We start from the raw sequence: 27,744 nt of genomic DNA on the forward strand, positions 1-27,744 counted from the left end.
CTACTTTATTGCTGTCGTAGAAATGCTATTTCCCGGCTTCCTAGCATCCTATCCATGACTTACACAGCTCTGGCTGGGCAACCCAGTCTGATAGAGATGTGCTTTGCGTGACCTTTTCTAGTTTTATATACGGTATGCATTTCTGGTCCGTCACACTGACACTGATAAGAACCTAGATGCGTGTGCAGGTCGGCACCAAATGAACCTCGCTGTCCATAGGATACAATGGATAGCGGTCACCTATAAAAAAGCATTCCATCAAACTTTCAGAAGCTGTTTTTCTCCCAGGGTGGAGGAAGAATGTTTAGGACTTTTACTGTGATTTCTCACTCTTGAAATATGTAATCCTTTTCTGTTGATTGTGAACAATAATATAGAGTTCAAAACAGTTGCCTGTTGGGAATTGATTACATGATACAGTCACCTGTGCATTTAGTCTCAATGTTTGTAAACCAAAATTGGGTCTATAGTACCTGTTCTTTTTAAATGATAAAGAAACTTTCCCAAGTTTGACTCTGGATCCACACAGTATGTCGTCGTCGTGGTCACACTGGAGATGGATAAAATAATATTAGAGATGGACAGTATGTAACATGAATGTTACCTCACAGGAATATGAATTACGCTTCTGTTTAGAACATTGTGCTTACACAATCTCCCTGCTCGGACAGGATGGAGTTGCTTCATATACCTGGTGATTCTCATAAATGACACTTATGTCCTTGTAGTTGATGTCCATGTTGAGTCCTTGATCTGGACATTTGCATTTATCACGTTGACCTGTGGAACGAAGGGACAAGACACAATAGTTGCATGAACAGTTGCATTAAAACAACCAGTAAGACTCCCTAAATCAGGAGATAAGCGACCATCAGATCACATACACAAACTTTAGAAAGCAATGGTAGCCAATCAGGAGGGAATATGGGAAATGGGACAGATCCATGTTTTTTTCTTTTTTTATATATAATTTTTATTCCACAATTTTGTAACCCATTTATTCACCCAATGCCAAATGCCTAAGCTATGTACTCTGCTCTCCCTCTGCCGTGCCTGGGGAGACAACGGACTGACCTCATGCTTCGAGTAGCCCAAGTTGTTTCTTTTCACCTGACGGGGGATTTCCCCGTTATGGACATAGCACGTGGAAGGAACACGTTATTCCAACTGGTTCCTTTCCCCTCCATCAGGTGCCCCGGGTGGCCAGGGGGAGGCATTATAGAGACCAGGATTACTGCATGTTTTTTGTGAGGGTATCTACCCTAGGAGACACGGGGAGAACATGCAAACTCCACACAGAAATGCCCTTTCACCAACCCCATCTAGGGTGTGTGTGCCGATGACGCGGAGGAGAGAACACGCCCCCAGTGCCCACAGCGTCCCCTGGCGTGAATCAATCACAGGACCTTCTAGCTGTGAGGCGACAGCGCTACCAACTGCGCCACCGTGCCCCCGGGACAGATCCATGTTGATGACATGACTTTAGAGATACTGTGTACCGCTTTGCATGATTTTAGGGCAAAGTCTGTAGGAGCAGTGTCCAAAAATGTGTTTAGCAAGAATCGGCCTCATGGTGGCGCTATAAGAGGGCCATGTGTGAAATGAGGGGTGGATGTTGTTGTTTGGCAGCCAAGGAGTGTGTGTACAAAGTTTGGCATGGAACGGTGGTGGAGATATGACTAGGGGAAAAGTGTGACGTGACGGACAGACTGACTGACAGACTGACAGACAGCCGGTGGAGGTTTTGATAGTAACTGCGACCTGTCAGTCGCAATTAAATATGAAATGCTCAGTGTTTTTAATGCATGAAGTTGTTTCGACTTAAAACATTAGCAGACAAATAAATGAAATTATTATCCCCAGAATTAAAGTAAACCATTAGAACAAGCTTTCTGTCTATAAAAGTGGTTCTCAAACCTTTCCAAGGACCCCCAAATTAGGACCCCCCATCTGAAAACCTTTTGTTCCTGTACTTGGTTTGTTAAATGTTTAAAAGAAATCGATTTATTTTCTGAAATAGCAGATCTACAAGCTCTCAACACATCACACCATGAGGCCTTGTGAGCCTGTTCATACATTATATTCTATCTTCAAATAGCTTAATATATATATGGTTAAAGTGGTTCAACTGATTTTTGATACTATTTTAACACATTTAGCTGGGGACCCAGTGGAACCCCGTCATTGACCCCTGGGGTCCCCGGACAACGACCACTGGTCTATAAGAATAGATGACAGAATTTTAACTCCTTTTCAATGCAATCATATTAGAAATGACTTTGAACTAGAAAAATGCCCTCCTCAGAGCACAGATCTCCACCAGGCCTGCTAGCCTACCCAGGACTGTGTCAGTCGTGGGGTTCAGTCGTCAGCCAGGACACAACTTAAGGAATTGTTGTTTGTGGCCATGAGAGCACCAAAATGCTTAATGTTTCACTGTAGGATTCCATGTCACAGAAATACTTGTCCCAGCTTCTTCACATCCTGACGGCTGCACCACCGACTTACACAGCCTTGGCTAGGCAACCCAGCCTGGCAGAGATATGCGCTTTGCCGAGCTGCCTTTTCTTACCTGTTCTTCTGATATCATAGATGAACTTTCCCAAATTTGACACTGGATTCACACATTCCTGTCCGTTAGCTGTTGTCACACTGGAGATGAATAATATAATATTCATGGACAGCATGTAAAATGAATGACAACCCACAGGAATATAACCGAGGCTGCTGTTTAGAATATTCTACTCACATGATCTCCCTGCGAGGACAGAATAAAGTCGCTTCATGTATCTGGTAGTATAAAAAGGATCTTGGATGCATGGAGTCGAGTCCGCCTTGACCTGAACATTTGCAGACATCTGTGTAATGAAGGGACAAGACACTTTGTTGAATGAACAGTTGCGTTCAAATAATGCAGTTGTGTACAACGTAGGTTCAGGAGTAGAGACCACCCTCTGCTTATCACAACCACTCCCCGTCTCAATCCAAGTCATCCCTCACTGCAGCGTGCAGAACTGGGCGGGGACGGCCGTGGGAGGAGACGGCCGTCCGTCCCCGCCCATTAGACAGATGGCCGTCTCCTCCCACTGACCTCTGCAGTGATCAGACCTCCAAGTCAACTCGTCTGACCACAGAGACGAGGATGAAGAAATTGCGACACCACAATGTTAAAATAGGATAACTACTGTACAAGATACTGAAGATGCCTCTCACCTGTCAAATACATCCTGCTCTCTGGTGACTCTCCAAGGTCAGAGATGTTACACTTGTAGAATCCTTCATCAGACTTGGAAACACTGTGGATGGTCATCTGTCCTGTAGACTCAGCCCTGATGAGGGATCCATCTTTATAGAAATCAGCTGGGAGGTCAGAGGTTGGTTTACCAGTTGTCTTGTCTTTGTACAAGCAGCGGAGCGTGACATCACCTCCCTGCGGCACAGGAAGTACTGGACTCTCCAGGATCACTTCTCCACCTAAAACATCAATGAGTTGAATGAACATGTGATGGTTGTTGGTGGCCCCGCAACTAGATGATGACAAGTAACAACAGACCTATATATATATATATATATATATATATATATATATATATATATATCACATACCGTACACAACTGTGATTGTGTGGAACATAATCACGGCCATAATGATGATTAACAGTATAACAATAACTCCAGTTGTAATATTGTGTTTATAAAAAAAGCCCTAATTGAAATACATACAGAGGGGGACACACAACAGTGCACAGATAGTGGTTAATCTAATCTTTCACAGGCAATGCGGTTTCAGAGCGTTGTTTTGTCAATTTTGGTTGACACCGGTACCGGCGTGCGTGCGTGCGTGCGTGCGTGCGTGCGTGCGTGCGTGCGTGTGTGCGTGGGTGTGTGTGTGTGTGTGTGTGTGTGTGTGTGTGTGTGTGTGTGTGTGTGTGTGTCAAAATGGGTATCATACCTTTTGAATGAGAATTAAAAAGTATTTGTTAACCATGACTGTATGTTAAATACGTCTACCTGTTACAATATATTGATTATAATGACAGTAGTAATTACTGATTGTACCAGAGACTGTAATATTGATGGATGGGCTGACTTCTCCTGAGTTGGACTGACACCAATAAAGTCCACTGTCCGACTTATTCGCAGATTTTATGACACAGGACTCTCCTATACAGAAAATAAAAAGACTTCAGTTAAAGTCTATCTGTCTGTCTGTCAAACAAGAAAACATACATACAAACAAACAAACAAACCAATCATTGACAGAGTCATGACACAGGATCCGCCTACACATAATCAAAATGGAAATAAAGAGATTTCAGTTAAAAGCCATCCATCCATCCATACCTTTGATGGTTGATCTAGGTCCCCACTCATTGCCACAGAGTCCATTTACACTCTTACTGCCGTCTCTTCTCACAGACCACTCCGGTAGGGGTCTCCCACAGCTCAGTGAGATGGGCTCATGTAGAAAGTGCTGAGATCGTTCAGGAATGACTTTCACTGACACTAGAGAGAGAGAGAGGGAGGGAGGGAGGGGGTGAGAGAGATGTAGCAGGAGGAACACTGGCTGCTAGTGGGCCTTTTAGACTCTTGTTATCACACAATTTATTCAAATGTATTTAGAGGCATATTTTACAATCAGTTGTGAAGACATTTTAAGTGTATCAAATACACTCATATCAAATAATGATGTAGGCTTAGTTAATTAGCATAAATATATCTGTTTTGAATATGGACCACCTGAATGTAGCATATCAGATCACATCACATCAGAGATTAAAAAAAAATAAGTCTATTTAGGCCTAATTGATCAAATCATTTTCATCAATTTGATCATACGGGAGGAATATGTCAGTCCAACATCTCATTACTCTGCATGTGGCTACACGTGTGGTTAGGATTAGGGTTAGAGATGGGGTTAGTAATGGGAGAGTTGAACGAACGCAACGTCAGAGTAATGCGTGTCGGAACAACGCTACACACCCGATAATAAAAGACAAAAACGTTGCCATATTAAATGTCTCACTGCTATTTATTGCATGCCATATACAGTACATTACCTTTTGGTTCCAAAGGAAGAGACTCCAAGAAGTTTGACTGCACACAATATGTAGCACCAAATATGTTTGTGACACTGGAGATGGATAAAATAATATTAGTGATGGACAGTGTGTAAAATGAATGTTACCTCACAGGAATATGACTTATGCTGCTGTTTAGAACATTCTACTTACACAATCTCCCTGCCTGGACAGGATGGAGTTGCTTCATATACCTGGTGATTCTTATAAATAATAGCATATTTATTGTAGTCCACGTTCATTACAGATGTACATTTGCAGTTATCATGTTGACCTGCAGTGGAATAAAGGGACACAAGACACTGTTGCATACACTGTTGCATTGACACATTAAAACTGGAAAAGCATCTGTGTCGTTTTAGATTTTAGCTACCGGTATTTATACAACATGTGTTTTTCATAAACCTCAAGGATGTAGAACAGTGCATGGTTCTCAAAAATAACAGATGTACAAGTTCACAGCATGTGTGTATGTGTGCATGTGTGCGTGTGCACGTGTGTGTTTGTTTGCGTGCGTGTGTGTGTGGCACGTGTGTGTGTGGCACACACGAGCGTCCCTTTTTATTTTTACCTGCTCTTTTGTTAACGATAAACTTTCCCAAATTTGACTCTGGATTCACACATAGCGGGGAAAACCCAAACCCCACACCTTCCACACTGGAGATGGATACAATAATATTAGTGCTGGATGTAGTGGAGTGGGAGCTATCGTAAGAGGGCGCTGGAGGCGAGAGCTAGTAAGAGCGGGGGGAAGCAGGAAGAGGGGAGAGAAAAGCCGGGTAGCTCAGAAAGAGCCGGGAGCTCAGAGAGAGTGAAGGTGACTTGTGTTAATAAAGTAAACCAACTTAAAAACTCAGAACTGCCTCTTCTTGATACACTACACTGGACATGCAAAATAAATGTCACATTGCAGGGATATGCATTATAGGCTGCTGTTTAGAACATTCTACAGTACTAACGTGATCTCCCTGCGTGGACAGAGTGGATTCGCATCAAATATCTGGGATTTCACAATGAGTCTTGGGTGCATGGTTTCGAGTCCTTGACCTGAACATTGGCAACCTGTGGAGGACAAGACACTTACTGTACATGCATGAACAGTTGCTTTCAAATCATGAAATATGAAATAATTTATCTGTGATTTGCTTTCCAACCAACATTATAGACCAATAAATGACATCAAATTATTCTCCCCATGCACTGAAGTAAACCAGCTGATCAAATAATGATGTAGGCTTAGTTAATTAGCATAAATGTATCTGATTTGAATAAATGGACCACCTGAATGTAGCAATCAGGTCATATCATAGATAAACAATATTGTTATAAGTCTATTTAGGCATAATTTATCAAATCATTTCCATAAATGTGATCATAAGGGAGGAATACGTCAGTCCAACATCTCATTACTCTGCATGTGGCTACACGAGCGTTAGGATTAGGATTAGGGTTAGAGATGGGGTTAGTAATGGGGAGAGTCGAACAAACGCAACGTCAGAGTAATGCGTGTTGGAACAATGCTACACACCAGATAATAAGACAAAAACTTTGCCATATAAAATATCTCACAGCTCTTTATTGCAGGTCATATACAGTACATTACCTTTTGCTTTCAAATAAGACTCCAAGAAGTTTGACTGCACACACTGTTTACCTATACTTGTTGTCAATGACACTGTGACACTGGAGATGGATACAATAATATTAGTGATGGACAGTGTGTAGAATGTATGGAACCTCACAGGAATATGACTCTGCTGTTTAGAACATTCTACTTACACAATCTCCCTGCTTGGACAGGATGGAGTTGCTTCATAGACCTGGTGATCCTTATAAATGACACGTATGTCATTCCAGACCATGTTTTTTCCATTATGTTGACATTTGCAGTTATCAGGTAGACCTGCAGTCAGTGGAATGAAGGGACAAGTAAGACACTTATACAAGACAGTAGTATAGGTGCATACACTGTTGCAATGACACATTGAAACTGGGAAAGCATCTGTGTCGTTTTAGATTTTAGCTATTTATACAAAAACATGTTTTTCATAAACCTCAAGGATTTAGGACAGTGGTTCTCAAAAATAACAGATTTACAAGTTCACAGCATGTGTGTGTGTGTGTGTGTGTGTGTGTACATGTGTGTGTGTGTGTGTGTGTGTGTGTGTGTGTGTGTGTGCGTGTGTGTGTGTGTGTGTGTGTGTGTGTGTGTGTGTGTGTGTGTGTGTGTGTGTGTGTGTGTGTGTGTGTGTGTGTGTGTGTGTGTGTGTGTGTGCGTGCGTGCGTGCGTGCGTGCGTGCGTGTGTGTGGCACTGATATGCGCTCCACTGAGCGTCCCTTTTTATTTTTACCTGCTTCTTTGTTAACGATAAACTTTCCCAAGTTTGACTCTGGATTCACACATTGGGCATCCGACAGGGAAGCCTGGCGCACACTGGAGATGGATTAAATAATATTAGTGCTGGACATGCAAAATAAATGTCACCTCACAGGAATATGCATTATAGGCTGCTGTTTAGAAGATTCTACTTACGTGATCTCCCTGCGTGGACAGAGTGGATTCGCTTCAAATATCTGGTAATCCGCAATGACACTTGGATGCAAGGCTTCGAGTCCTTGACCTGAACATCGGCAGCTAGATTGACCTGTGGAAGGGACAAGACACTTACTGTAAATGCATGAACAGTTGCATTCAAATCATGAAATATGAAATCATTTATCTGTGATTTGCTTTACGACCAACATTATAGACCAATAAATGGCAGCAAATTATTCTCCCCATGAACTGAAGTAAACCAGCAGAACAACAGAAAATGAAAAGGTCAGATGTTTGTCTATAAAGGACAGAATTGTAAAATCCATTAATGTCAATAGAATGTAACCATTTTAGAGAGTCGGTTATTCAAATATTCCAGTGTGTCTAAAAGATGAGCTGTTTACAGACTCGGAGGCATGCACGCACGCACTTTCTTACTGACATGCATGCGCACATGCACGCACCCATAGGACTACTTCGAGAATCACTTTCCCTTCTGCCCATGGGAGCAGGGGTGTCACCCCAAATTCTGGGCCCTGGGTACAGTACAAGGACTGGGAACGCATTATTACGCATTATGTTGTGCTTTAACTATTGAAAAATAGCAGATATACTTGTATATCTGCTATTTTTCAATAGTTAAATTAATTAAGGCCCCTCCACCTTGGGCCCTAGTAACTCAGTCCCGCTCCCCATCCCCCCTTGTGACGCCCCTGCATGGGAGCACCACAAATGCATTATGTTGTAACTTATGTCGTAGACATGCTATTGTCAGTTGCTTGCTAACGGCTCACTTGCTAACGGCTGCACCCTACGACTTACACAGTCCTGACTACAGTAGGTAACCCAGCCTGGCGGAGATATGTGCCCTACTGTGACTTTAAACCAGTCTTTACTTTGTTTTGAATTGATAAAGAAACATTCCCAAGTCTGACTCTGGATACACAATCACACATCTATTGCTGTCAGTTTTTGACACACTAGAGGTGAATAATATTTGTATTTATATTATAATTTATTTACTTTAGCAGAGAAATAAATGAAAAGAACTAAAGTAATCAGCACAACAACACACAATGAAAAGATTAGAGAGTAATTATTCTATAAAAGATATAATGGATTTTACAAGTATGTTCAATAGTGTAACCGAATTAGAAAGTATTATCCTAACCAGTAAGACTCCCTAATGCGTGATTTTAGGCCAAAGTCTGTAGGAGCAGTGTCCGGAATGTGTTTTGCAAAAATCTGCCTGATGGTGGCGCTAGAAAAGGGCCATGTGAGAAATCAGGGGCAGAGGACGTTGTGATTTGGCATCCAAGGAGTGTGTGTGCAAAGTTTGTCATGGATACGGCCAACAGGCGGAGATAAGAGTAGGGCCAAAAGTGTGACGTGATGTAGCGTGGCGTGGCGTGGCGTGACGTGACGTGACGTGACGTGACGTGACGTGACGTGACGTGATGTGACGTGACGTGACAGACAGACAGACAGACAGACAGACAGCCGGTGGAGCTTTTCATAGTAACTTGCGACCTGACGGTCACAATAATTGTATAGCACAAGTAGCACAAGTTACCTCCTTTAAATTTCATAAAGAGATTTATTCATCCTCAGTGGAAATGAAGAAATTATTTAAATAAAATAATTGCAAAAATCATTGTTGTGAACATTAACAATTTGTGATCAGAGTTTACCTTCACATCTGGGGACTGAGCAGAACTCCCAGGGTGTCTCTGAGTCAGTGGTGATGCACCATGGCATCTTCTCTCCATCTGGATTACGGCAGTAGTTTTCCTCCAGGCCTCTGACAAAAATAAGCAGGTAGGTACAGTAGTTAGGTAGTACACAGACATACAGACAGACAGACAGACAGACAGACAGACAGACAGACAGACAGACAGTCTTCTTACTTGTCTGGGTTCCTTTCAGGTGTCCAGTTGCGTGTGGCCGACCAGCTCTGGCAGGTTCTCCCAGAGATGGTCTTGGCTACCATCCCCCGATAGTCTCTACCGTCACCAGTGTAGCAGTTACCTGGGACGATGATAGGAGGACAGGACAGGGAGAAGTAGATGGATGGAGAGAGTAAACACCAACCAGTAAGACTCCCTAATCGGGAGATAAGCGACCGTCAGGTCGCATACACAAACTTTAGAAGGCAAAGGTAGACAATCAGGAGGGAATATGGGAAATGGGACAGATCCATGTTGATAATGACATGACAGAGATACTGTGTACCGCTTTGTGTGATTTCAGGGCAAAATCTGTAGGAGCAGTGTCCAAAAATGTGTTTTGCAAAAATCAGCCTGTTGGTGGCGCTAGATGGGACAGATGCATGTTGATGACGTGACTTTAGAGATACTGTGTACCGCTTTGCGTGATTTTAGGGCAAAGTTTGTAGGAGCAGTGTCCAAAAATGTGTTTTGAGAGAATCGGCCTCATGGTGGCGCTAGAAGAGGGCCATGTGAGAAATGAGGGGTGGCTTGGCAGCAAAGGAGTGGCATGGATTGGGGCAATGGCGGCAGAGATATGAGTAGGGGAAAAGTGTGACATGACGGACAGACTGACTGACAGACTGGCAGACAGCCGGTGGAGGTTTTGATAGTAACTGCGACCTGACGGTCGCAACAACCGTTGTACACTGTACCACTGAACCCTGCATGTGACATGAAAAAGTATTAGTAGGGCAGGAGAGAGGCTCTACCAGCATTTTTTCAAAACCAGATTTTTTTAACATGTTGTTCGGGTGCTGGTGGAGCTGCTCTCCTGCCCTACTGTATATGTAAATTCCACGTGCTCCCACGAACAACATGTAGATGTTGTTCATGAGTTATATTTACATATAACAGAACTCAATACTTACAGGCCATTCAAGAATATGAGTTGGCAGAGGTTGCCAAAAAAAGTATTTGATACTAATATTAGAGAAATATAAAAGAGAAGTATTATGTACAAATACATATTATTTTTACCCAATTTAGTCGTATTGCCAATTGATTCCTCCCATACACATTTCTGTCCCTGCAGTTCTGTATCCTGCTGACTCACCTGCTTTTGGTGTGGAACCCCCATCTTCATGACTCCCGGTATCTGAGGGGGAGTTTTACGAACGGCCCGGGAGGGAGATTTGGGTCTTAAATTACATTTGTTGAGGTCTTAAAAAGGTCTTAAAAAGTCTTAAATTTTACTTTTAAAATGGTGCAAGAACTCTGTAAACCACTTTAGCCCATTTTATACCTTGGCCATTTGAAAATAGCCGATCTACAAGCTCACAACGCGTCGTGAGCTTGTAGATCTGCTATTTTCAAACATTTTGCACTTTTACTTTTAGATTTATTTTATTTTATTTTAGGCCAAAATCTGTAGTCACAGAACACAAAAATGTGTTTAGCTAAAATCGGCCTGATGGTGGCGCTAGAAGAGGGCCATGTGAGAAATGAGGGGTGGAGGTTGTGATTTACCAGCAGCCAAGGAGAGTGTGTAAAGTCTGGCATTGATATGGCCAACGGTGGCGGAGATATGAGTAGGGGCAAAAGTGTGACGTGACAGAGAGACTGACAGTCAGCCAGTGGAGCTTTTCATAGTAACTGCGACCTGGTTGCAATAAAAATGTAAAATCCACTATTTTCAATAGAGTGTAGCCGAATTAGTAAAGTATTCACATAATAAAAATGTAAAGTCCATTACTTTAAATAGATTGCAACCAAATTAGGAAGTATTCTCCTAATAAAATTGTAAAACACATTCTTTTCTATAACCAAATTAGGAAGTGTTATCCTAATAGTATAGACACACACACACACACACACACACACACACACACACACACACACACACGCAAATGCGCGCGCGCTCACTCAATCAATCAAATCCCCGCTTATTCACACACACACACACATACATACTGGGTGCAGCAAAGTCGAATCACAGCCTCATCCTGATGGCCTCAAAAGTCTAGTATCTCCCTTGATCTCATACGGGAGACCCGGGTTCGAAGCCTGGGCGTTATACACAGTCGTGGACAAAAGTATTGGCACCCTTGCATTTGTTTAAAAAAACACAATCGTCTAGATTGCGCACAGTGAAGGAACATCAAGGTCTCTGGAGATGGACTTGGAGCCTTCAGATTGTCCATATTTGGCTACAATCTGACCTCTGACCTCCTGACAATTCTCTCCTTCTTTGTTTGGTCCGTGCTCAGTGTGACACAAAACAGCAGAATGAGGGCTTTACTCCATTTAAACTGGTTGGATTAGTGATAACTAAAGATTTAAATCAACTTGGACAGGTGAATAGCCTGCTTGAAATTCAATTACAGTGTATTTAAGCATTTATGTACATTTCTGTGTAGAATGAGTAGGATTCTGTATTTATTCCAGTTTTATGTTGTTCATCTGCAAATCAATTAAGTACATATGTTGATGTAAATTATGTTTTCATTTGTCAAGCTTCAGGAAGATTTAAGTTATTGTAGTTGAAGTCATCACCTACCCGATGCCGTACTGATTCCAGACACTGCCAACAACAGCCACACCAACCACAGAGCCCTGAGGCTCGCCTTCATGTTTTTAACAATCTCCCTCAATGATCTTAAAATACTACAAACTGACAGCCAGTAAACAATATTAATAGTGCTTAATGTCGGCCGTATATCTGTCTTAGTCGTCAGCTCTCCTCTTCCAGATGGAGACTGTATGGGTGGAGGTTACAACCAACTAACGTGATACTTTTCACAAGTAACTCCTCCCATACAGTATAGGGGAAGTTGCTACAATTTATTATTAGATGAAAAAAGAACACCCAGGTTATCAAATAAACTACCATGAATGTACATATTGAAATCTGTTTTCATATTTGATAGTGAAGTAAATATAAATACAATAGTTGTACTTGTATTCACCTCAAATTCACCTCAAATCAAGACCTTAAACAAGACTGAGAATGGATTATTACCTGTTTTGAAACGGTCTCTAGATTGTATCCATTACTAATCTGATTGCTATTAAAATAACAGGTTTAAATATAAATGTGGGGTCATTAGGCTATCTCTTCATCAGGATCTGTTTTTTCTGTAACTTTCTTTCTGACATTCTTGAGAGGAAGCCGTTATCATCAACACCTTCTGAGACTACATCACCTTATTACTTTGAACTAATCTGCAATTTCTATACACACAAATCCAGGCCTACAGTAGAGTGAAAGGGAAAGTCTGATATAATCCTGTAATTTTCAGCTTTCACCATCCAAGTCTCCACCTGTGAAAGGCAGAGGAAGAAATGCAACCCGTTTCACATTGGCCTATTATAGCGCCACCAGGAGTCCAATTTATGGAAAACACTATTTTACACTACACATTTAGTCTGAATATTATCTGAACACATTATTTATGTCTATATAGTCATGACTGAATTCCGAACACTAAGTACCTGACCTGGCGGAGACCTGTGCTCCGAGGAGCTCTTTTATATGATTTTTCTTTTTACATAGACAGCTAAACCACTAAAGCCCTACCATATTTAACATTCTGGTTTCCTCTGCCATTGGTGTAATGGGTGAATGAAATGCACAATCTCTGTAAAGCGCCTTGGATAAAGGTGCTTGCACCATTTACCCTGTAAATAACTTTTTCATCCATGGCACCCACGATTTTCATTGTTACTTTATAGAACCTTGTGGTATGCTATATGTAAATCTTTCCCCCTACGATACAATATGTGCCACGAGGAATTGTTTCCTTTATGACAGATTGAAAATAACTTCAGACTTGACATTTAACCAACTTGAATAGCAGATCTACAAGCTTGTGAGCATAGAGGGTAAAGAGGGTTTAAGTGGTTAAACTGAAGTGATATTGATGAATTCCAAAGTATTCTGAGGCACCTCACAGACTTGCGTCACCTCGAAACCACCACTTTGAGAAACCCTGTCCTGTAGACGCTTCAAGTTCACAGCCATGATGAGGTTGATAACGGCATTATTATAAAGCACCTACAACATACTTTACACTGTTCTGTAACTAGATCTAGTATAATAAAGTATAACAATACTGTTTATGTTGTTATTACATGTCACATTTGTGTTGTGTTTGTATTACCGTTGGTGTTGTACTGTATCTTAGTTTGTGGTTGTGGGGTGTGTGTTGCACGTTGACATTTTCCCAGAGTGTTTCCTGCCATGCCCTGCCTCTGCGGTGAGAGTCTTGCCACAGTTTTCTATGTTTCCACTGAGTGTTGACGAACTGATCAGTGTGACCTCATCAGCTGAGGCCACACAGTTCTAGAGAACTCAGAGGGATTCAGCCGAGAGATGGGGTGAGATAAGGTGAACAAACTGCAACTGCAACTGCAACACATGAAGATGCATGGAGAAAAAGACCTGTCTGTCCAACCGGCAGACCAGTAAATGGACTTGAAAACAAAGAATCAGGTTTGGATGAACAGGGATCTACAGTAGGCCTACTAGACTATTTGAAGTTTAATCCGATACCATGTGAGAGGACAATACAGTGGGAGTGTTTCGCTGTTTCTACGTGTCATCTTTTCGACACCCAAACCTAACCCTTACCCTAAGCCTAACCTCCGTGGGGTGAGTCGCTAACCCTCCCGAAGGCTCCGTTGTCGAAATGATGGTCATTCGAAAGAGCGAGATTTCCCCCAATACAGTACAGCATGATATGAGACAGTCAGTCAGTGTCTCTCATCGTACCACTCATTGCAGGAACTCTGAGTGTGGTTAGCACCACACTCAGGTGACTCCTTACAGGGCTCAAGTCCTTTTGCTACCGATGCACACCCTATTGGTAACCTCTTTCACCTCCCATACTGATGACTGAACACAGACAAGAAAAGCAAGAAGAGCATTCGATATTCCGACGTGTTTGAGGGGCGTGGTTTTGAAAATGTGTCATCTGTGTAATGTTTTATTTTAACTACCGTAGGTTGGCTATTCAAAAATTGCAGATGCATTCTTTCTATGTTATATTACCGGTACAATGTGCTGATAAACTAACTTAAAGGTCAGGGTCTGTGTTCAGATGAAATGAGTAGGTGTGGGTGGATGGTTCATTTGGGCAGTGCTTCTAAAACTTTCCTTGCTTTGCTTTACTTTGCCTTTGGTGTGTTTTCCACAGTGGAATAGATTGCACAGATGTCTCCATTTCTCAGCACACCTGAGAACATGTACTGTTTATAGAGTTTTTACGTTTATTAGGATCCAAAAAACATAAAAACTTGACATTCGATAAGATATTACAGGACAATGATGTAAAAATAAAATACCAATTTGACAAAGTCAACTTTCCTTCAATCATTGACTTTCATATCATCCATACAACCTATTCTCTGATTCACATTTCATTGGAAATGAACTATTATATTATTCTGTATTTATTCCATATTATAGGCTGTATGCATTTAGAAATGGCAACCTTCAATTCTCTTAAAGTAAAACAAACTAAAGTGAAAACAAAATCCTAATCACAACTATGAAAGTGTTCTATAGGCCTACAGCACTGTGCACTGCATAGCTCCTGTTTTGGCTTTAGGGAGTCAATAGCACCCTCTTATGGCATGTCTCGTCTTACATGTATGTATTTAAAACTGAGCTGCTCTGTTTTGAACCAGCTGCAGCTTTCCCAGGTCTCCCTTGTTTGGCCCTGATCAAATCATTGAGCAATAGTCAAGATGTGAAAGGACTAGAGTTGCAATAACTTGGTCAGTTGCTGTGTCAAAAACTCTGAACACCTCCTTATAACAGAAACAGATATATTCCTTCACATTTTTACCACCACCCAAATGTGTCTCATTCATTGTGACTGTTCACTAGAATAACTCCCAGGATAGCTTTGTTTAATTCAACCACCTGCTCAACCATTACATTATTCAACATCAGGGGAGTTTAAACTTGATTGATGCATGATTTGCGCTGGTCACACATTCCAGTACCGTTTTCAGTTCTTTGTTCAGAATCTGTTCTCTCAAAATTGAGATCTGAGTACATAGAAAGGTGATGTTTCCCATTGGCATTGAAGAGCCAATAGGAAATCATTATGTTGGCTGCTTGCTGCCAAAACAAAACCTAACTAAAACAAAAACTAAGTAGGAAGGCACATTACTACAAAATAAAGGATCACAACTCCAAAGTAAAATAAACTAAAACTATGGAACAAGGAACAAACAAAAAAAACAGGGAGAAAGAACAGGGCAGAGAGAGAATAGACATAATAAGGTAGAAAATTCCTCCGACTCTGGGCCTGCTGCAGGCCTATCTGCTGGAGCCACATTGGGGATAAAGCTCATAAGAGGCAGCCACACAGTAACTAGTTGGTTAGTTGGAACTTGCCAAAATCCACACTCGGATTTGTGAAATAAATCGTATTTTACTGCAGTCTAAACCCAACACTGTATATAAAATACTCTGCTGCTATCTAGTAGAAACTGAAAGACAGCAGCTCAACAAAGTGACCAATCTAACTGTCATTATATTCACCACCTGACCCTTCGCGCCTTTTCTTCGTATACACCTTCTCTTTGCCGAAAATGGCCGATCTACAAGCTCATGACGCATACAGTGGTGAGCTTGAAGATGTCTGTTTTCGCTGAATGTTTTCTCGTACCTTTCAATTACACACGACACACACACACACACACACACACACACACACACACACACACACACACACACACACACATACACCAACATATTTTTTTACAATGGCCTTCAGGTCTAAAGAATAGGGACTCTATAAGTTCATGTAGTGAAAGAGAAATGATTGAAGATAAATGTTTCACACTGCTTGAATGTGTCAGTAAATTATACCATCATTGGTAACTTGGTATTAGAACAAGTCTTGATTATAACAGCTGATTTATATTTAATGTCAAATTACATTGGTATGTCCATTGTCCATGTCAGATTTCTAGTGTAGACCTAACAAAGCAATTCTTGTAGAGAGGAGAAACACACTGTGTATATTATACTATATTATTTGAGTCACTTCTTTCTTTCTTTCTTTCTTTCTTTCTTTCTTTCTTTCTTTCTTTCTTTCTTTCTTTCTTTCTTTCTTTCTTCCTTCCTTCCTTCCTTCCTTCCTTCCTTCAACCTACTCCAGACCACAGGGTGTTGACGAGTACCAGAGCCAATAAGGTGACCCCAGTGAGCTGAGAGAGTGAGAGAATTTACAATGACTTCATTCCATAAGATCCACAGTTTGACCCTGGCATCTCTTACACAACTGATAAGGTCACAGAAGAAAGGTAGGAAGCTGTTTTTCTTTCTTTCTTTCCTGCTGCTGTTGCTGATTGTGTTTGTGCTGTTGTGTACTAGGGCTATTGCTGATCCAAGCTGTTGTCGTGTTGTTGTCATTAGGATTCAATGACTGGGTGGCAATGAAACACGTTCACTGACTGTTTCTGGCCCTTGGATTGAAGTGTCTGCTGTGTTGTGTTTGTTGCTGAAGGCAGTCAGTCGTGCCATGGTGCACTACAGTATGTGTATAATATGTGGTGTGTGTTGTGTTGATGTTGAAGTTGTGAGCTGTGACTGGCTACAGTGAGTTGACAGGCTATAGTAAACGTCTACTAGTGAATGAGTTGTGACAATTCTACCTAGTTTACTATTTACTATAGTAAACATGCTAAGTATGGCAAATATGCCAATATAGACAACATTCTGCCTCTAGATGTCGCTCTATACCTTCCCTCTCCTCTCTCTTCATATACTCAGATGTGAAGTGTGAGCTTTTAAATATCTGTATAGGCTAATAATACTGTATATGTGTGGTTGTCAATATAGTCATTAGGCTCCTTGATGATCCTATACGCTGTCACTGGTCAAATATATACTGTAACCTTTTCTTTAATCTGACAAAATATATATTTTTTACTCAACCCATGATGACCACAGTAACATTACTAAATGTGCTGCCCATTATCTATACTGTTTGTGACAAAATTCCACTGTTTTTCTGATTCAAAATATACACGTTCACTGAAGCCTTTGTAATTGACATCAAAGCAATGGATACTAAAAGTATTTATTATTAACTAGCAAAGCAATATGTATTTAGTATAAAACTACCACCAAAGATGTATTATAAAACTACAGTCTAGAGTTTGAATACAATGTCAGACATACATTTCACAGACAGTTTTTTTTTTACTTTTAAACTTTTTTCTTTTTTTTTTACTTCAAGGTTATATGACATGTTGGATAAAACGCGCAATAAAGCAAAATGTGTATATAGTAAAATGCTAAATATAAAACAAAATATTAAAAACAACACAAGTACAATACTGTCAACAGTTTCTTTAAATTTGTGACATTATTCTTCATTCTTAAAATATGTACAATATTCAATTTATATTTCTGGTAGAGTGTGGTAGGGATTCTTCAAATATGGACACTATTCTATTTCTATTTCAGGTAGTATGGTAGGGATCATTCAAATATGTACAATATTAAATTTATATTTCTGGTAGAGTGTGGTAGGGATTCTTCAAATATGTACACTATTCTATTTCAGGGAATATGGTAGGGATCATTCAAATATGGATAATATTTAATTTATATTTCTGGTAATATGGAAGGGATTATTAAAATAATGTACAATAATAAAGTTCCTGGATACCAGTGGTTCTCAAACTTATCGGGCCACTACACCCCAAAATAATCCTATTTACTGGTGGGGACGCCTCCATGTGACAAGCACTTGGTGAGCCAGTAGTACAGTACGTCCTCCCGGTGGAGGCTCCTCATTGCCAGGTGAGCCAGGAGGTACAACAGCAGTGACAACACAGAAATGACAAAATAAGAGAAGAAAAATAAAGTATAATATTTTCAAATACTGTTTCACATACGGTAGGCGTTATTTAATATGTACAGTATAAGAATATATGTACAATGTATTACTATTTCAGCTCATATATGCTAGGGATTATTGAAAAATGTACAATGTAGCAACTACTACCAAGGGTGCGTTCGGAATTGCGCACTCAACGCACTGGTGTGCCATGTTGTCGTTCGTTTATTCGATGCACTTGGTGTGTTGTCGTTCGGAACGCACTCACAGACTACTCAGAAGATGGGGTTTGACGGTGTGGTGTGTCAGTGCGGTGTTTTGATTGGTTGGTTTTCATGGCCATGTCTCGAGCGCTTCTCAGGTGTGAACAATGGAGGAAATTAGTAATTACCGCAAAATGCTGCATTTGCAGCTTCGTTGGTCGTTTGGGCTTGATAGTTTCACACGCATCAACGTGTAAACTAACAGCAGGTATGCCAATTTGGAATTACATCTCCTTTCAATATTAACGTTACGTTAGCAACTGCTGCTTATACCTTCAGAGTTCAGTGAAAAAGCGCACAGCTGACTCTTAACTGGTCGTTCGTAAATAAGCCACACTGAATGCACTCTACAACGTCACGCCCACTGCACTCACTACACTGAGCACACACCTGGTGTGGGTTTCCGAACGCACCCTAAATGAGCTCTCAGGCTTTGTTGTGTTGTCCTTTCAACAGATTGTGTACAAATGTAAGTTCACACGTACATGCATTTGTTTCAATACAAAAAAGAAATAATCAATCAATCAATCAATACTGTTTGGTATTATATGGCAAATATTGGTGCTATGCAGCCGGCCACTATGCTTATGTCTGATTCATAATGACAGGGTTATTTTAGAGTCATCCCAGAACTCCCATTGGCCAATTATAATGTCCCTGCAAGCCAAATGACGTCATGATGACGTCATGATAACGTCCTCTGGTGACTCCGGTGACGTTCAGAACTAGGCCAGGTCATTACCAGGATGTCAAATGGACTTTTTTGTTTGACAGGATTATTGTTATTGTTTGTAATGTTAGTTGAAATATGAGCATATAAGGTTATATTCTGGGACATATCTAACTAGTTATGATATTTATCTGGCCTCGATCGGACCCTCTATAAGACGTCCGTTTTCGTGGGCAGGATTTATGTTGGTTGAAATCAGGTTCTATTCTATAGGCCAGATCTGACTAGTCATGGTTTGACTTGATCTGGCCCCAATTGAGACGTCACAGATAGGTCCACGTCCTGACCGTGATTCTTCAAATATGTACGTTTGTCTGGGTCATATATCTGCTCCACGTCTGCAGCCTCTCCTATGAGAGAGAGAGAGAGAGAGAGAGAGAGAGAGAGAGAGAATTATTGTAAATGGTGGCTGAAACAAATGTACTAAATAACAGACAGGTCATAGTAACAGAGAGAAAACACTTACCTTGTACTGAATCATGGAATCTCTACACACACACACACACACACACAAACACACACACACACACACACACACACACACACACACACACACACACACACACACACACACACACACACACACACACACACACACACACAGGTTATGTCCATGAACAAATAAGAAGCAGTTATTGGAGCACAATGTTACATTAGAGCTCTACTGTATGTCTAGCATAAATATAAAGACAGACACAGGCTGCTGAAATGTTGTTCCGCATAATATAGAGAAATGTCTCTATATTATAAACAACACATTACATGTCCTCCTATAAGCATGTGTTCTATTCCCTACATACTGTATGTGAAGTAGTTTATCAAATAGAACACAACAAACAAGCCTCCGCAATTGGGCTGATGTTGATTCTTATTGTTGCCACAGTGAGGTTACCGCAGTCCAATAAGAAAGGCTTGAGGCCTTTGCACACAGGGTCCAATTTTCTGCGCGGAAGAAACGCACCATATTGTCTGAATGTGGACAAATTCTGACACGGTGTGCAGGAGGTCATAGAGACACCATGTATTCTTCTTTTTTTTCAGCACAGAAAATCGGACCCTGTGTGCACAGGTCTTTAGAAAACCATTGTAACATGACTAGACACTGCTGCATTTTATAAATAGAAGCCATGGAACCTGCCTTCATATTCAGCTGCTAATGAAGAGGTGTCTGCTCTTTCACCTCCTGAGTTGAGAAGAAAAGATGTTAGTTTAAAACATTAACACCAACTTCAGACCTAGCAGTGTTGCCAACTTCCCAGTAACGGAAGTAGCTACAGTGGCTCTCCCTTTGCATGGCGGCAGTAACTATAAACAATTTCTTACCTGTTTGGGAGAAAGTTAACTCACTCCAGGCCAGGCCAGGCCCAGCATGAGTGTGTGCGTGTGTGTGTGCGTGTGTGTGCGTGCGTGCGTGTGTGCGTGTGTGCGCGTGTGTGTGTGTGCGCGTGCGTGCGTGCGTGCGTGTGTGTGTGTGTGTGACTACTAGCAGCAGGGGGAGGGTGAACCAAGCCGAGGCGAGGAAGCCAGAGAGAGACAGAAACAAAGAGACGCGGCGTGCACATTTGTGTGTGTGTCACTGAGGAGCAGGCAGGCAGCAAATGAAGGCAGAGAGATGGAAAACTAGAAAAGAAAATTTCTAAGAAATTTTAAGTGTGCCTGCAGCTCGCTAAGTCCCCTGAAAAACACGTTTTGGCATGAAACGGTTACGTTTTGCGCGTTTGTGGTGCCCCCTATGGGTCGAAGTGGAAATGCTTGGTTATATGTTCAGTATAGCGCCCCCCACTTGTGGTTAAAATTTGGTGTTGACTGGATGTTTCGTTTGTGATTTATGGCTACTTCTTACAAAACGGGCTCCTCCCGCTAACTTTGGAACCCTGTTACGGAAGAACGGTATGGACTATCAAAATATCGTTTAAATGTGTTTATCGCATGAGTCCATAGATCATGTGTATCGATTTTTGTGACATTTGGAGAAAATATGTAGGAAAAGGAGCAAAAAGTGTGTTTTGAAGAAAATTCAAAATGGCGGAAAATCTATCCTGACGCAAATGGGCGTGGCCTATATGAGGAGATGCGTCATGACCCAAGGAATCCAGGGAAAAAGGAATTTTAATTTTCCGACCCACGGTTCAAGAGTTACAGGCCGAAAGGTAAAGTGGACTGTTATAGCGCCACCATGAGGCCAACTGACGAAATTATTTTTTATTTAATCCTTGATATCATTATAAATCTCCTCTCCAAGTTTTTAAACTGTAGCCCCTATGGTTTGCGAGAAAAAAAATATTGAATGTGAGTTTTTGCGATTCCCATTATAAGTCAATGGGTAAAATTAATTCACTAATAAATTAATATCAATTAAACGATACAACTTTTCTCTTAGAAAAGTAATAGCACCCCATTCCCGGCCGAGCCGCACGTTTTGATGTATATATTGCGGCGGTGGCGTAAATCGTGCGGCACTTATTACGTGCCGAAATTTTGTGGCGACATTACTTACTTAAAGGGGCACTCCACCACTTTTCAACCTATCTTCATATAATAGGTCCTCACTAATGTTCATGATAAAATATCACAATTTTTTTCTACTCCGTTTGGGTCTCATAGGAGAGCTGCGGGTGGGTCAAATCCTTCCTACCGGTGACATCATCAATGGGAAATGCAAGCTAATAGAAACTGCAGGCTTTCTATTCCTGAAAAAGTTGCAATGTTAAAGTGGAAGCCATTGTTCTCGTGATAATAAAAATCTTTTTTTGTTTTTCAAAAATATTATTTATTTATTATTTTGTCAAACGATGATGTCACCGGTAGGAAGGATTTGACAGCTCTCCTATGAGACCCAGACTGAATAGAAAAAAATTGTGCTATTTTATTATGAACATTAGTGAGGACCTATTATATGAAGACAGGTTGAAAAGTGGTGAACTACTCCTTTAAGTATGGCGGATTACAATAAGTGTTTTGCCATTGCATGGCAGGCACACTTAATGAAGAAAAAATAGGGTTTTATTTCTGGCTCCAGTCAATAATATGGGCTGTATTTTGCCTTAACTTAAAGGCCTGTCCATAATGTCTCCGAGCACCAAACTTTTCATCGGAAAGGTCCGGTTTAACTACAAAATTACGTCACTCGCATCTTCTGAAAAGCATTACCTCAAATTAGAGTTTGGAAAACTGCACATTGGAAAGTCGGAACTCTGATGAAAAGTTTGGTTGTCGGAGACAGCATGGACAGGCCTTTAAGTTAAGGCATAAGAGCTGGTACTTAAGACAATCAAAATACAGCCCTCATTAATTAAGTCTCTAGGGGGGTCTGGAAATTAGCTAAATCTAGCGACAAATCGCCTAAGTTGACAACACTGTCCCTGAGAGTGCAGTACGGTTTGGTTCAGAACGGTGGAATGGAATTTATATGTCGATGATATACAGTACCAGTCAAGCCATGGTGACTCATGGTTGCTCTTGGTGATTCTTGTACCCTCGTGGATCGAATTGTCTGGAGTGGAATTACTATGACACAAACACACACGCACGCACGCACGCACGCACGCACGCACACACACACACACACACACACACACACACACACACACACACACACACACACACACACACACACACACACACACACACACACACACACACACACTCAAACACAAACAAATGTCAGCGTCATGATGCTAATAAATTGAGCTGATTTTGCTTTGAGGTGGCAGACTTCAAATATAAAATGCCATGGAAAAACATTGTAAATGTTTTATTTTATAGATAGAAAATAGATCAAAGTTCTCAGTCGCCACAACGGATTCACTCATTTGGAATCATATAAGTGTTCAATGGAAGCATGTTGCCTACTGAAAGTAGCCTACTGTCTGTTTAACTCACAATGAGCACAGGCTTGTAGCTTGATGAAAGAGTATTTGAAGTAGTCAAACAAATATTTGTATAGATTAAAGAGTGTTTGAAACTACAGTAGCAATAGAATGCATGTTCAGACGCATCTTCCATAAAAAAAACAAAATGGTCTGTGATATTGAATAGAAGCACAGGTTTCAATCTGTGATTTCTTCAACTGGTTAGCTATGAAGAAGAGTAGAAACATAGGTTTGGAATTGGAACAGTATAACTAAAACATCATAATAATTCTACATAATTGTGCTAATTATTGTTTGTAAACAGCTCTATTGTGGAGGGGCTGTTTCATGAATCTATTATTCAGGACTTGTCCTGACAAAGTTGTTCAGTTGTGATATTTAATTTGTGTTTTAATCCATGGAACCTGCCTTCATATTCAGCTGCTGATGAAGAGTCTTCTGCGCCTTCACCTCCTGAGTACAGAAGAAAACATATTAGTGTTGTATTCCGTAAGTCATTTTAAAACATTAACACCAGTTCCAGACTTGTACCGTATATGTCCCAATGTTTTGTTGGTTTTGGTGAGGCTTCTTAAATATTGTCAGTGAGCTGGTATTCCAGCTACTGTCGGCTTGCTTCACAGCGCTTTAGAATTACTTTATTCAAACAATAGAAACTGTAAATACAATTACTGATAACTATGATTATGTTGATTATTTAAAGTTAACATTTCTGTGTTTCCTGCGTGACAGGGTAAATTTATGAGGTTTAACTCCAGACCAACTCTCATCACAAACCGTACACATACAGTAATGTTCTAAAACTCACTCACCTTCAGCATCAACAACCCGCCGAGGCCCACATGAAGAGAAGATCTTCTTTATACAACCTGATAACATAACATAACATCATTCTGGTAGACCATTATACTTCAAAAAAATGTGATGTACAGTAAATGATATGCTGGTTAGGCGGAGGGCAGATAGACCTAGGCCCCTCCTGCAAACTTTGAAAGCCAATCGTTGCCAATAGCAATGGAATCTGAAAAAAATGTTTAGTCCTTTTTTTTGTCAAAAAAAGAAGTGTGTGTTATATGCGTATGTACATCATGTTTTTCCCTTAACTTTTAAAAGTCTGTGTGAACCCAGAGGTCTGGTGAGGGGTTAAGAAGCAACCACAGAACCACCAGATCTGAGGAAGAGACTGTCACTGTTGCCAGCAGGCAAACTAATGTGCGCATGAGTACATTAACGATACTTTATCTGTTCTAAAAATATATAAACTCCTGTAAATTATTATGACTTTGTGTCAACTGTATGTACATGCTCAGATGAATAACCTAATGTCTCTTCTCCAGTATAGGCTGGCGGTAGGAAAAGGTGTACTGTTAAATGATAAATGGCAGAAAATATTTTGAGGCAGAAATGAGGCATGAGTTGATTGAATGATCAATGGAAAGAGTTATACTGTAAGCTAAAACATGAAGCGGCCTGTTATAGCATCAACGTTTTTCCTTGGCCTACTGGGAGTCCATAGTTTCACACACATCGATATAAGGTTTCAGAGTAACTCACCAGAAGATATCCAACCTGCCATCACAATGAATGCAAGGAGGAGAGCAACGACACCCCATCTATGCATCAGTGGATTTCCTGAATGAATGAATGAATGAATGAATGAATGAATGCATTAATTAATTAATTAATTAATTAATTAATGAATGACTTTTCATCATTTGTGGGTTACATTTGCTTTGTACGGCCCCTTATAATCTGTCCGTCCATCCATCCACCCCTCCCTCTATCCATCTATCGATTAATCACTGTGGTGTGAAACACAGTGATCGATCACCGACACCACACACACACACACACACACCCTCTCTTAGGCCGTGTTCAGACATTAGAGGCATAAGCCTCTAGCATGCCCTTGGGGCGAGGCAGAGTCCAATTCATTCCCTATGACTGCCTCTAGCATGGAAGCCTCTAGGATGCCTCTTGGCGTAAGCAAGTTTGCCTTAAGCCAAGAGGCATGCTAGAGGCTTCCATGCTAGAGGCTTCCATGCTAGAGGCGGCCATAGGGAATTAATCGGACTTTGCTCCCTCAAGGGCATGCTAGAGGCTCAATTGTGCCTCTAATGTCTGAACGCAGCCTTACTCTTACAGCCAAACCGTAGCCTAACCTGTAGGGAGCTGTAGCATTGGGATTTGCTCTGTGTCCCAGAAAGGGTGTTGAATGGCGCAGGCAAGGCTGGCTACTCCATTCGGGAGATCTAGCTGGCTTCTCACTGTGTAGAGTCCTTCTGGGTGACTCTGGGTGTCCTCTCTGGGTACAGACGAGTCGTTGTCCATGTTCTTCCAGACGATGGAGGCTGCAGGTTTTCCCCTTTCAGCTGAACACACAGCCACCCACCTGTCACCCTGCCACTGCAGACTGGCTGACACATGAGGAGGGACTGGACACAACACCAAGACACAGTCGGACACTCACTGAATATATTAAATACCAGTTCACTGCTTACAAAAATGGCTGTTCTATATGCCCAGTGTGTTAAATGATAGACTTACCTCTGACAGATAGTGTATAGATGACGAAGTCACTCCGTTGGTTGTAAGCAGACTCACAGGTGTAGACCCCCTCGTCACTGTTTGAGATGTTTGGGATGAGCAAGTAGGATTCACCAGTAGATGTGTTGTGGAGAGTCTTCTCATCCTCACAGGAGTTTTGACCATCGCTGTTGAAGTCCATCTGACACCGCTTATCCTTTAAGTCTACTGTCCAGTTTGTGGAAAGCATCTCGCCCCACATTTTGATGCAATCCAGGGTAACGTTGATCCCCTGGTTGACCGTTTCATTTCTGTAGACTGAGCAAAAAAAACAACAACTGTTAATACATCTAGATATGTGTTTAAAATATAAGGATTCTGTAATAACACTGGTTATATCCTGATATCAAGAACAGTGGGCATCTTAACCTAAAATGAACCGTAAATAATTATAGATTTGACTGTTTAAACATTAAAAAACAACTTCACAGAGTCCACAGATAGGGTGCTACCTCTAACAAAGGGACATGGTGTATTTCGTTCAAACAAGATCTGTTCTGTTGACAGTGTGGCTCATGGGAATCTCTGACTTCATGTGGCCAGCGACATGAGTCATCCATGACATATGACATTTCCAAGGTTTCAAATTACAATTACTTTATTAAATATTTCATTAGAAATATATGTGGAACATTTTGGGCATTGGCCGACTGGCAGTGTACACAAGACAGTAAACAATGATCGATTCAGTGGTTTGTGACATTATCCCCAGACAGACTGTGGCAATTCACATTGCCACTGCTTGCTTTAAGAGACTTTAGTTGGTTTCTTATGTGTTTTCCCCCTCAGTTTTAATTGACATTTCACACAACACTGGGTTACCATTTGAGTTGTACTGTGTTTATGTTACTGGGAGATATGTTCGATTGTGATTGTTTGTACTGATTTATTGATTGATTGATTTGTTGACTCCATTGTAGGGAGTGTTCTGCACACCTGTGCTCACTTGGACTGGTCCTGATTACCCGAAAGCTAACCATACCTGTGGGTTTGAGTAAAGGGGGAAATTGGGTCCTTTAATATGTAATTATTGATGTGATGAGTCTTTAAATGTTTATTGTCTTTGGACATGGAAAGAGACTGGTTTATGTATCGTGGAATCGATTCAGAATTGGTACAGTCCAATGGGAGGGGCTTAGCCTTTAAGAGGGAGACCTGCCATTGCTCTGAATTCAGTTAATGTAGAACTGTGGGAGAGGAAGGAGCTTGTACCAATTGCTGGCCAGTGAAGTGTAAATGTAAGCAATTTACCCCGAGTGAGAGGACATTATGCTCTGATAATGTCCTGTGTTAGGGGGTGATCGGACGAGGCGAAGCCGAGTCCGATAACCCCCTAACACAGGACATTATCAGAGCATAATGTCCGACCCCGAGTGGTAAATAGCTTTTCTACCACTTTTTTCCGTATACATGAAAGAAAACACATAGTTGTAACTTGCAAGGATCTTAAGTTACAATCATTATTGCCTATAAAACTTCCGCCATAACAACAAATAGTGCCACAAACAACATCTTCTACTCACCACCAGATGGCGCCAACTCCATGCTGAGACAGATGTCTAGCTTACGCGACCGAGTATTTCCCGGTGAATCTGTGCGCAAAGGTGGGGGCCGATGGGCAAGGAGGGTTGCGAGCTTATGAGAAACAACTAAAATAAGACCTTAAAACCTGGCGAAAACAGTTGCGTGCATTAGCGCAAATGGAAAACATTCAATTAACTTCTGAAAAGCCTACACTGCCTTTAAACAGCGTGCATACGGTGCATTAGATGAGGATAAATGAAATAATTAAATGGAAATCATTAAATTAACTTCTGAAAAGGCTTCTTCTAAGCCTACACTATATAGCCTACTAAAAACGAGTGAATCTTGCCACACGTGAAT

This window comes from Nannobrachium achirus (genome assembly GCF_963921795.1).
Source record: "Nannobrachium achirus genome assembly, chromosome: 15".
Classification (NCBI taxonomy): Eukaryota; Metazoa; Chordata; class Actinopteri; order Myctophiformes; family Myctophidae; genus Nannobrachium; species Nannobrachium achirus.